Raw genomic sequence first — 12,490 nt, forward strand, 5'->3', positions numbered from 1 at the left:
AGGGTTTTGATATACTTTGCTTTTTTTAATTTTTATTTTTGTACTGGAGATTGATCTCAGGGACACTCAACCACTGAGCCACATCCCCTATTTTTGTATTTTATTTAGTGACAGGGTCTTACTGAATTGCTAAGTGCCTCACTTTTGCCGAGTCTGGCTTTGAACATGCCATCCTCCTGACTCAAGCCTCCTGAGCTGCTCAGATTACAGCCATGTACCACCACGCCTGACTGTGATATACTTTGAATTAAAAACTTAAAGATTGCTTTTAACATTTGCTTTGGGTTTGGCAGAAATCTTCAGATATTTACCAATTGGAGTGACAAAAATAATTTAAATTTGTTTTCTAGTCCCTTCAGAATCGGTTTTCTTTATAATAATAGAATATAAAAAGGAAAATTTAGGAAACAAAATGTATACAAAGTATGTTTAGAACTGTTTTGCCACAACTTTTGCCCTCCAAAATAAACATGTGAACATTCATATGCATATTTGTGAGCATTTATATATTCATCAACTTGATAAACTCAAGACAAAGCATAACTAGACAGGCACAGTCCTCTATTACTCAACTATGCATAATTTTCTATTTCATAAATCTTTATGAAATATATGTATCTGTATAAATATTTGTGTATATGTGTGTATTAATGTGTCATGTATATACACACATACATATGTATGTATATGGTGAGTGGTGAGCTGTGGTGAGCATAATATTGTGATCAAGATAAATGAAAAATGTTTCCTAGGACCATCAGATCCTTGGTCAGAAGTTCAGGGAGAAGATAAAGAAATATGACACTATTTTTTTTCTGTAGTTTCCTCCCTGCATAAAAAGCTGAAAAATGCAGAAAATGTCTCAAAATCCCAAAGGACCTTTTCCTTTGAACCAGAGCCTTCTGAGACACTGAACTGCAGAGACCCAAAAGCAGGTGCACACATTGGAGTCTGGATAATCTTCAAAAGGTGCAATGATGCTCAGAAGAGGCAGAACCTGACTGCTGTGGGACTTGTGGTGCTCAGAACTCTTAGGCATGCACACCAGTCTGGTCTTTGCTAACACTGAGGTGAGTTAGGTTGAAGAATCACATTTCCAGAAAATGAAAACTTCTAGTACCAGAAATACAAGTGTTTGAGATGTAGTTGGTGGCAAACTCGGGATTTACTTTTTTACTCTCACCCTAATACATTACCATTTATCTGGGGAATAAGAAGGGAAAGGTTTTCCCTAGTTGTGAAATAAATTTAAAACCTACCTCATAATTCATTGGAGATAGCAAAATATATGCAGTCTCGTGTTGCAATGAAAGGAAGGAAAAAAAAAAAAAAAGCTTTACCCTAATTATTGGATCACTACACTCAGAATAGGTCCAGTGGGAATGGTCTTTGTGCGTAGGTGGACAGTGATCCATGAATCCTAGAAGCATTGAGGACACCTGCTTCAATATAAAAATCCTCCCACATGACTGTGCAACCAGGTGCCATATAGAATCTGTGTAAATAAGTCCAGGGATGAAAATCCAGCTATAACACAAACACATTCTCTCTGTTCAGAGAGCTCCTTAAGCTAAAGACTGACTTGCTGTAACTTTTACTTGGGTCAACTTCTCACATTTCTTCTATCTCTTACTTAAGATACAATTAAAAAACATATGTGCATGTGCTAATAAATCACAATGAATTCCACTATTATGTATAACTATTATGCACTAACAAAAGTTTTTTAAATAGATTTTTCTTTCCTTGAAAATCAGTTTCTTCCTAGATAATTCTGACTTGTTTAGTCTAGTTATGTGCAGTTTTTGCAACTGTTATTGAGTGTTTAGGATCAGTAAATTATTATAACAATGGAGACTGATTCAATATGTGGCTTTGAAGTAAAAGTTTGATTTGAACCTCGCATCTACCAGTTTTAAGTTTTTATGGGCATAGATATTTTGATTGCCCTTGCATCTCCATCTCCTTATGTATAAAATGATGGTTATAACATATATTATTGGTATTTAGATTGAAATATTAGCACCCTGAATGGAAGGGACTTTATCTGGTTGGTTAATATATCCCTAGAAATTAGGAATGCTACCAGGAATGTTGGAAATAATAAATACCTGTTAAACAAATAATGTATGTCTCCTAATATATCTGACAATTTTTAAAATTGATAACAAGTTTTAATAACCATGTGCCAGGTATTGCTAAAATGATTATCATTTAGTCATTCTAACATGTCTATGGTATATATTATTATCACTCTTCTTGTGAATTATGAATATTGTGCAAGGAGAAGTATGCAACTTGCTCAAATCCACCCAGCTAGTGAGTGCTGGAAACGAGATTTAACCCAAGAAGTTTGGGGTGTCCATGGTGCGTAGTAAGCAAGCAATAAAAAATCACTGTTATATTTCAGAGAGAAGTCACTAAGTCATCTACTTTTACTTTTTTTGGTATATATTCTAGTTTTATAATTAGTTTGCCTAATAGCAGAATCCATGCAAATCTTTGAGTCTTATTGTGAGGGAGATTATACACAAAAATTCATAAACTGAGGAGGGGGAAGAATGAACTAGCTCTGAGTTTGTGTCTGTTTGTAAATTAACAAGTATGGCTTGATGTTTATTGATATTACAGATGCTTGGAAGAGTTTGTGATGGCTGATAAGCTCTATGAGCCAGCAGTACAAAGTCTAAATTTCCTATTTCTCCTGATATCCTGTCTTTTCTCCAGTCTTGTAGTTCTACAGGCTTCTGTCTATGTGAAAAGAAACAGAGACACCCAAGTTAGCATTTCACACAGATCAGTTCTCTTTGTGGGGATTCCAATTGACACAGGCTTAATTTTCTTAGAACTAGCAAGACTTTTAAAAGGATTTAGCTCAATGAAATTTTCCTGGATTTCATTCACATTTTAAAAGACATTTATGTATATATCTTATCCTATCTAAAACACAAAAATATGTTTTAAACTCCTGACAGTCATAGTAAAGTATTTTCTAAATCTGACTTCCCAATCTCTGGATATAGCTGAGATTTTCAAAATTTCACACTGTCTTTTTAACCCCAAATATACAATGCCACTTGAGGTAAAGTAGGCTAAGCATGCTTAATTTGAATTTATATTTACTAACCAAGGTGCTGGTAGCAGGCCTTCCCTGGCCCCTGGGGCCCAGCCCCGAATTCCTTGTTCTGCATGTCAAAGTGGCCAGCTCACAGGGTCGTGATGCAGGCTTGTGGTTTCATGTTTATCTGCCTCAGACATATGTGCCTTTTTGGGAACATCTTGGCCTTCTCGGAGCTTCCTGATAAGGAATGGTCACGGTAACCCAAGAGTAGCAGGTGTTATTCCTCCCCTGCTTTGGCTAAATTTCCACTGCAGTTATAGAAAGTATATAAGGGAACAAACTTGGATAATAAAGCGGCACACATGCCTCCTCCTGGATGAAGAACCTTGGTGTCCTGTGAACTCTTTTAACCCCGCCGTCTCTCGCCGGACTCGGTCCATTCGCCGGACGCGGCAAGTGGAAGTTCCACCGAGATCGGAAAGCAGAGGTAAGCGGACGGGGCTCCCTCCACGGAGAGGGAGGATTGGAAGCCTTCCATAAGAGAAGGGGAAAAGAGACCTTCCATAAGAGAAGGGGAAAAAAATTGAAACTTACATAAGGAACAGGTAGCTACCATGGGTAACTCAGCAGCCAAAGTTCGTCTGGCCAACGAACTCAGAGAGCTGTTGAATACACAAGGAACCGGAATAAAAACAAAAACTGCAACAGAATTAGTTGAAGTTATTGCCCAGGCATGTCCTTGGTTTCTGACAGGAGGATTTCTTAATAACAGTGATTGGGATTTGGTAAAGCAGGATCCCCAAAAGTTGTTGAGGGACCAAGGTCCAGATAGAGTCCCCATTGCTACTTTCTCTCTATGGAGATTGGTAAAGGATGCCTTTTTAACTGATAAAGTGAAGATTAAGGAGCAGCTTGCTGAATGCGAACAGGCCCTTAATCAGGTCCAGGAAGAGCAAATGGCAGAGTCCTTACCCCTTTCCCATTATTCTTTCACATCTCCTTCTTCATTCTTAGATCCACCCTAGCTGCTCTCAACCCCGCCTTCTCATCTTCCCCCTCCCTACCAGGCCCACAAAAAAGTCTTAACTGACCTTCTCCAGAATATTTACCATGGCTGATTTTAGGACTTTCAGCAAAAGAATCTCTACAAAAAAAAAAAAAAGTGGGTTCAATGTAGATAAATTTCCTATTTTCATGTTGCCCTGTTTTATTTGGCTACTGTCTGAAAAAATCAGCACTCCAGGCGCTGGACACTCCCTTACTAGTTTTTCACAAAAATATGTAAACAAGGCCTCTGGCCTTGAGCTGGGCTTCACAGTGCTGAGTACATTTCTAAGATAAAGGAGTTACTAACTGGGCTCCATGGTAACAGCTGGCAGGAGGAGGAACTGGAAAGGGAGATAAAGGAACTGGAAGGTCGAATGAAGAAGTCAAGATTTAAAGCACCTACGGCCCCAATCCCTGTTGCGCTCCCTCCTTACAACCCCAATTGGGACGAGGACAACCCCAGAAAGCGGGGGGGGGTGTTCAGTGGCAGCCTAAGATAGCCCAAACTTTTCCAGTAATTGAAAACCTGGATGCCGATAGACAGCCGGCCAGAGTGTATGTTTCTTTAGCCTTTAAGGATATTAAACAACTAAAGGAGGCAGTTACTAATTACGGACCCCATGCCCCCTTTACATTGACTCTCTTCGAGTTTTTCTCTGCCAATCAGCTGACACCTAGTGACTGGCAACAGCTTTGCAGGGCTGTGTTGTCCGGAGGGGATTTTTTGTTGTGGAAAAGTGAAAATCAAGAGAGGTGTCGCGAGCTAGCCCGAGTCAATCAGGATGCCGGCTTCCCACAGCGTAACCTTAAAATGTTAACAGGCTCGGGACAATATGCTATCATAAATCAGCAAATTAATTATGATCCTGGGGTCTATGCTCAGATAGCTACAGCAGCCGTTCAGGCTTGGAGGGCTCTACCTATTTCAAATGCTGAAACAAAAATTTCAAAATTTGCTCAAGGACCTTCTGAGCCTTATTCTGACTTCATAGCCCGATTGATGCAGATAGCAGGAAAAATATTCCCTAACTTGGAACAAGCCATGCCGGTCATTAAGCAATTGGCTCTTGAAAATGCAAATTCCTATTGCCAAAATGCCATTAAATCTACCAGAGCAAAGAGTGTTGATGACATGATTCGAGCTTGTAAGGATATTGATGGAGCTCATATTACTGGACAGATTTTGGCCGCTGCCCTCAAAATGGGAATGTCAGGGTTTAATGGTAAAGGGGCCCAACCCAAAGGCTACTCCCGATGTGGGAAAGAGGGACATATTAAATGAAATTGTCCCGAGGGGGATAGACGGGGTCGGAAAGGCATGCCTGGCCCCTGTCCCCAATGTGGCAAGGGGAATCATTGGAGCAGCGAGTGTCCTTCCAAGTTTGATGCTCAGGGACGCCCACTGCAGCCGGGAAATGGGAACAAAGGCCCGCCCCGGGCCCGGAAGCCAGAGTGTACGGGGCGGTCCAGAGACAGAACAAGCTGCTACCGCAGTAAGATCTTGGCCAGGCGGGGAAAAATGCAGACAAAATCAAACAAAATGCAATCGGCTAGGAAAACTTAGGGAACTTTTGCCCCGAAAATGGGCAGCGGACTCCATGTTGTTTGCATCACCATGGTAACCATGGGGTGCCTGGCCGGAAGAGCGGCTTTCTGGTCCCACCTCCCACACTTTTGCGGGCTACCGATTGGTTCTTCCACAGTCACTCAGACAGGACTTCTAGTCCCACCTTCCAGCCACTAACTTGTACTGCTGTGTTTCAGATTTCTACCGGAGCTGCTCAGAGCCTGTATTTTTAAAAAAATGCCTACCTGTAAATGCTAACGAAAGATATCTTTTTCAGACAAAATTTAATTCTACAAGTTTCTATGTTACAGTCCTAAATTTAAGCTAGTTCTAAGTTAAATAACCTTTTTCTTTATAGTTGTGTTACTAAATGATGTTCTATTGATGAGAGATATCAAATATGCTTCTTTATATTTTACTTTTAATTTTGGAGGTTATGAGGATGCATTTGCTTGCCACAGGAACAAGCCGGCAAAGTTCCTGTGATGACCAAAAAAATCCTTATTCTCATTGCTAACTATAAAAATAAAAATGTATACTCAAGGATCTTATTTCAGTTACATCAAGTGACATCACATAAAAGAGTGCACTCCTAGTTAAAAATAAATTAAAATGGATCCAAATATTTTAAGACCATGTGGTTACATAAAGTTAATACAATTATAAGTTATGTTCTTATTCTTAATATATATATTCAGATAACCTATATTTGTTAATCTATAAATTAATTAGCACATGCCTAATTGATTAGTTAATATACATTTGCCTAATTGTTTTTCTTCAACAGGAAACCCATAATTTATGTTTTATATTTACATTTATCAGATACTCTGCCTTTTCAGTTACAGGTATTTGAGATAAATGTATTTACTATAAATTTGCTTTTAAGTGAAAATACAATCAAGTAGTTTCTAATTCTCAAGGTTACTGTTTAAACTTATAAGATGATAAATTATTATAATTATTTCTACAAAATATCTAAGGGTTTTAACTATATTTTCATTGATATTTCTTATCAAAGTATAATAATTTGTTTATAGATTCTAAGGTTTTCAGAAATTGTTCCAAACTATATTTTTTTTTTTAAAGAAAAAGATGTTTCAACAAAGAAAAAGCACACATGGATCCTAAAAAGAAGAAAGAAATCATCTTTGGGTAAAACAAGGTCTTTATATTCATTTTCCTAAAAAAAAAAAAAAAAGATTTTTATATTGTTATCTAAACAGATGATGTAAAAAGTTAGAACAATTAAAAAAGAGATTTATGTATACTAAACTGATTATAATTAATTTAAGGGTATTTCAGGTTATTTTCCTAATTTAACTATACTAATGTGAGCTAAAATTTTGTCCATATTTTGACATGACAAACACCTATTAAAATGTAAGTTTATTTCTTTAAAGAAAGATCCTTATTGCCTAATAATTCTTACTGTTTAAGATAAAGATTAATTTTGGTAAATAAATTCACATTGTTGTTTAAACATTAAGTATATTGAACTACTAACTTAAACCCCTGTATGACCTTTTGAGAGGAGGCCCCTCACCCACCTCCCTGCGAAAACCTACTCCAGAAGCCTTGAAGGCACTTAGATTGATAGAGACAGCCTTACAAGAGATGCAGGTAATGCAGGTGGACTACTCCCAGTCCTTGTTATTCATTGTTCTGCCGTCAAAATTCACCCCGACTGGAGTCTTTTGGCAGACTGGTCCTATTTATTGGGTTCACTTACCTGCATCCCCCTCCCGGGCCTTGATACTTTTCCATGATCTGGTAATACAATTAGTTTGGAAAGCAAAATATCTAGGAGATGCCTTGTTTGGGAAAACCTTTGATGTTCTCATATTACCATATAATCAAGACATTCTTTCTAAATTAAGACAGGAACATGATCTCTGGTGTCACTTCTTCTGTAGTTTCATGGGACGACAGTATTTTGAGGCCAGATTGACCAAGACCCAGTCGGGGGAGGGGGTAAGAGTAACTTTTCACTTCACTCCGTTTCTTTTTGGCCAAGGGGGGATTGAATCTAAACTCCAGTTGGCTGGGTGCCAGGGTGAGGTTGGTAAGTCCTCCTGTTGGCCCACTGCAGCCCCTACAGGGATCTCTGACAGGGGGGACCTACTGATTCTGTTAAACATCTTCAAGTTATCAAGCTCTTGAAACCACAGGTCCCTGACCTCATATACTACCCCTTGTTGCTGCCTAAGTCTCAGCTCCCAGATCTGGATGCCAATACGTGGGATATCTTAAAAACCACCCTTTTTTACTTAACAACTCTGATCCCACGCTTGCTAGTGACTGGTGACTCTGCGTAACAACAGGGGTGGTCATGCCCGTGGCGGTTCCTATCAATGCCACCATATCTGATGATGATACTTGCTAGCCCGGACTGCCTTTCAAGGTCCAACCTATGGGCACTTTTACAGAATGTCTCCTGGGTATGATGCAAAACAACACCTATGATGTTGATGTTGGAGTGACTTCCTTTGGAAACTGGTCAATCTCAATAACCAAGAACTATTCCTCACCCACTCCAGCCCTCTGTCCCCCTAATGGCACTGTTTTTATGTGTGGAGAAAATTCTGCCTTCCCTTGACTCCCTGCAAATTGGACAGGTGTCTGTGTTCTCACCCTGCTCCTCCCTGATATAACCATTGTCCCTGGGGATGAGCCCCTGCCCATCCCCAGCCTAGACACCCTAGTAAAAAGGCACAGGCGAGCTATACAGGCTTTACCACTATTCACCACACTGGGGATAACGGCTGCTGTGGGCACAGGCACAGCTGGACTGGGTACAGCGATACATTCTTATCGCCATCTATCTCAGCAGCTTATAGATGATGTGCAGACCCTATCTGGCACTATTGGGGATCTACAAGACCAAATTGACTCTTTGGCAGAAGTAGTCCTTCAGAATAGGCGAGGCCTAAATCTGCTGACCGCCAATCAGGGAGGGATTTGCTTAGCTTTGGGAGAAAGGTGCTGCTTCTATGCCAATAAATCGGGCATAGTTCACACTAAAATCAAGGAGATTCAAAAAGACCTAGAGAAAAGGAGAAAAGAATTATTCGAGAACCCTATTTGGACTGGGATGAATGGGTTCCTGCCCTACCTTCTTCCCCTCCTGGGACCCTTACTGAGTCTTCTTTTGATTGCAACCTTGGGACCTTGTGTTGCAAATAGGATAACTCAATTCATTAAGGACCAGATTAACATCTTAACCTCCAAGCCAATACAGGTTCACTACCAACGCCTGGAGATGGACGACTCTGCCCACAAGGTGTACTTACGACACATCCGGAGATGAGATGTAACTGGACAGGAGCCAATACCCGAGCCCTCCTATGTACCTGCTTTTGCCCAGGTCCCTAATTACCCTGCTGACTTGGTGCCGTCATCCCAGACCCTTACGTTCAGAAAGCTCCCTGGTCATAGCTATCCCACTGGCAAAGATGATGACTGGGATCCGCAGTTGTGTCCTACTGGCCATGACATCCTAACTAAAAAGTGTCTGTTTACGTAGGACAAGAGCTGATCTTGTAGTACCCAGTGACGGGCAACTTCCACGCTTGCACTGCAACCTAAGCCAGGGGAATGGGGCCTCCCCAGAGATGGGTAAGCACTGTAAGGGCAGTGGATGACCTAAGACAGGGGCTACTTGATTCCCTTTGACATGCAAAAAACAAAAGAGGGGGACTTGCTGGTAGCAGGCCTTCCCTGGCCCCTGGGGCCCAGCCCCGAATTCCTTGTTCTGCATGTCAAAGTGGCCAGCTCACAGGGTCGTGATGCAGGCTTGTGGTTTCATGTTTATCTGCCTCAGACATATGTGCCTTTTTGGGAACATCTTGGCCTTCTCGGAGCTTCCTGATAAGGAATGGTCACGGTAACCCAAGAGTAGCAGGTGTTATTCCTCCCCTGCTTTGGCTAAATTTCCACTGCAGTTATAGAAAGTATATAAGGGAACAAACTTGGATAATAAAGCGGCACACATGCCTCCTCCTGGATGAAGAACCTTGGTGTCCTGTGAACTCTTTTAACCCCGCCGTCTCTCGCCGGACTCGGTCCATTCGCCGGACGCGGCACCAAGGTACTTTTGATCTCTTGGGATGCTCTAAATTGGCATAGAAGTAACAATAATAACAATCATGATTAGTGCTCATATCTATTAAGTATTCATGATGTACTATTCAAAGTTTAGCACATAATATAAAATAAACTTATTGAATAATCCTGAAAACAATGAAATAATCTCATGTTATATGGAGAAAACTGAGGCATAATGTAGTTAAACAATGCGTTCATATCACACGCTATGTGAAGTGAGAAACAGGTGGAGCATGAAACTAGACAGAGTGACTCCAGAGAAATCCAATTACTTCTCATTCCAAAGGCCTTATTGAAATCATACAGTTACACCACCAGTGACATTCCACATTATGTACAATCCAAAGAGTGGAATCCTAATTAGAATAAATTATAATCTATGTATGTATAATATGTCAAAATACATTCTACTGTCATGTATATATATATATATATATATATATATATATATATATATATAAATAACAAATTTTTAAAAATAAATCACAGATTAAAAAAGGGGGGGGCAGTTTCCATGTTCTCTACCTTTGGTTTCCTTTTGGGCCCAGGGAACTATCACTGTTACAATTTGACCCAGCTATCCCTCTCCTCGGACTATACCCAAAGGACTTAAAAACAGCACATTACAGTGACACAGCCACATCAATGTTTATAGCAGCACAATTCACAATAGTTAAACTGTGGAGCCAACCTAGATGCCCTTCAATGGATGAATGGATAAAAAATTGTGGCATATATACACAATCAAATATTACTCAGCAATAAAAGAAAATAAAATCATGGCATTTGAAGGTAAATGGATAGCATTGGAGAAGATAATGCTAAGTGAAATTAGCCAATCCCCAAAAAACAAATGGCAAATGTTTTCTCTGATATAAAAAGGCTGACTCATAGTGGGGTAATGAGTGGGGGCATGGGAGGATTAGATGAATTCTAGATAGGGAAGAAGGGTAGGAGGAAAAGGGAGGATACAGGGGATTAGCAAGGACGATGGAATGTGATGGACATCAATATTCAAAGTACATGTATGAAGACTTGAATTGGGTGTCAATATACTTTATATACAATAAAATATAAAAAATTGTGGTATATATGTGTAATAAGAATTGTATTGCAAAAAAGTACATGTATAAAGGCATGAATTGGTATGAACATACTCTATATACAAAGATATGAAAAATTGTACTCTATATGTGTAATATGTGTAATGTGTAATATGTGTAATGCATTCCACTTTCATGTATTTAAAAAAATAAAATCAATAAAACTAAAAAAAAAAAAGAGTATGAAATGCTCTCCTCCTGTCAGTCATTATATCTGGAGCCAACAGCTCCAGTCTGATACCAGGATTCTTTTTCTTGAATGGTGTTCCTGGGCTGGAATCTGCACACATCTGGATCTCCCTGCCATTCTGCCTCATGTACGTCATTGCTCTTGTGGGGAATGTGGGACTCATCTACCTCATTAGTCATGAGGAAGCCCTGCACTGGCCCATGTACTACTTCCTGGCCCTGCTCGCCTCCACTGATGTTACCTTGTGCACCACCACTGGCCCAACATGCTGTGTACATTCTGGTTCAACCTCAAGGAGATTGACTTTAATGCTTACTGGTCCAGATGTTTTTTGTCCACATGTTGGCTGGGATGGAGTCTGGGGTGCTCATGCTCATGGCCCTGGAGTGCAGATGTGGCCCTCTGCTACCCCTTACGCTATACCACCATCCTCACCAACCCTGCCATCGCCAAGGCTGGTCTTGCCACTTTCTTGAGGAGTGTGATGCTCATCATCCCATTCATTTTCCTCACCAAACGCCTGCCCTATTGCCAGGGCCACCTCATCCCCCACACCTACTGCGACCACATGTCTGTGGCCAAGGTGTCCTGTGGCAACGTCAAGGTAAATGCTATCTATGGTCTGATGGTTGCCCTCCTGATTGGGGTGTTTGATATCTGTTGTATCTCTGCATCTTACACTATGATTTTGCAGGCTGTAGTGAGCCTGTCATCAGCAGATGCTCGTCACAAAGCCTTTAGCACCTGCAGATCTCATATCTGTGCCATCGTGATCACTTATGCACCTGCTTTTTTCACTTTCTTCACTCATCAATTTGGAGGCCACATTATTCCCCACCACATACACATCATTGTGGCCAACCTTTATCTGCTGTTGCCTCCTACCATGAACCCCATTGTTTATGGAGTCAAGACCAAGCAGATTCAGGAAGGAGTCATCAAATTGGTGACTCATTAGGTGAGACAATATTGGCCTCACCTAAGACAAATGAATCATAAATTGCATTGCCTGGCATGGAGAGAAAATAGTGGAGAAGAATTCATAAAAGGTGCAAATGAAATATTAAATCATTCTAAAATGTAGATTTTCTAAAGTCTTTGTCAGTGTATATTTTAAACTGATTCCTGTTAGTAAATATCTGCCAAAATAGAGAATGTAGAATTAAAAAGGTAAAATACTCATTCCCAATAAAGATTATGTTTGTCATGAATTTTTATAGAGTCATATGTCTAGTGACACCAGAAAGTTAATAAAAGGCAAAAAGTAAGCCTGATGTACCCACACATTGTGTGGAGAAGTAGGAGGCTAGACTAATGTGGGCAAGCATATCCTCTCCACTAGGGAGAAATTCTATGCAGATCAAGTGCATTTTTGCCAGGTCAGAAAGGTTCAGTGTTGCAACATTTTCTAATAA

The 12,490-nt window shown here is 40.2% G+C and overlaps 1 pseudogene across 1 annotated transcript; it reads left to right on the top strand.

The window, feature by feature from the left end:
• The first annotated feature begins 8,981 nt into the window (after positions 1–8,981).
• LOC308634639 (olfactory receptor 52N2-like) lies at positions 8,982–12,033 on the top strand (annotated as a pseudogene). Its single transcript has 2 exons — positions 8,982–8,988; positions 11,091–12,033. The product of its transcript is annotated as an olfactory receptor 52N2-like (transcript).
• The last annotated feature ends 457 nt before the right edge of the window (positions 12,034–12,490 follow it).

This window comes from Spermophilus citellus (genome assembly GCF_964194105.1).
Source record: "Spermophilus citellus genome assembly, chromosome: 2".
NCBI classification, from domain to species: domain Eukaryota; kingdom Metazoa; phylum Chordata; class Mammalia; order Rodentia; family Sciuridae; genus Spermophilus; species Spermophilus citellus.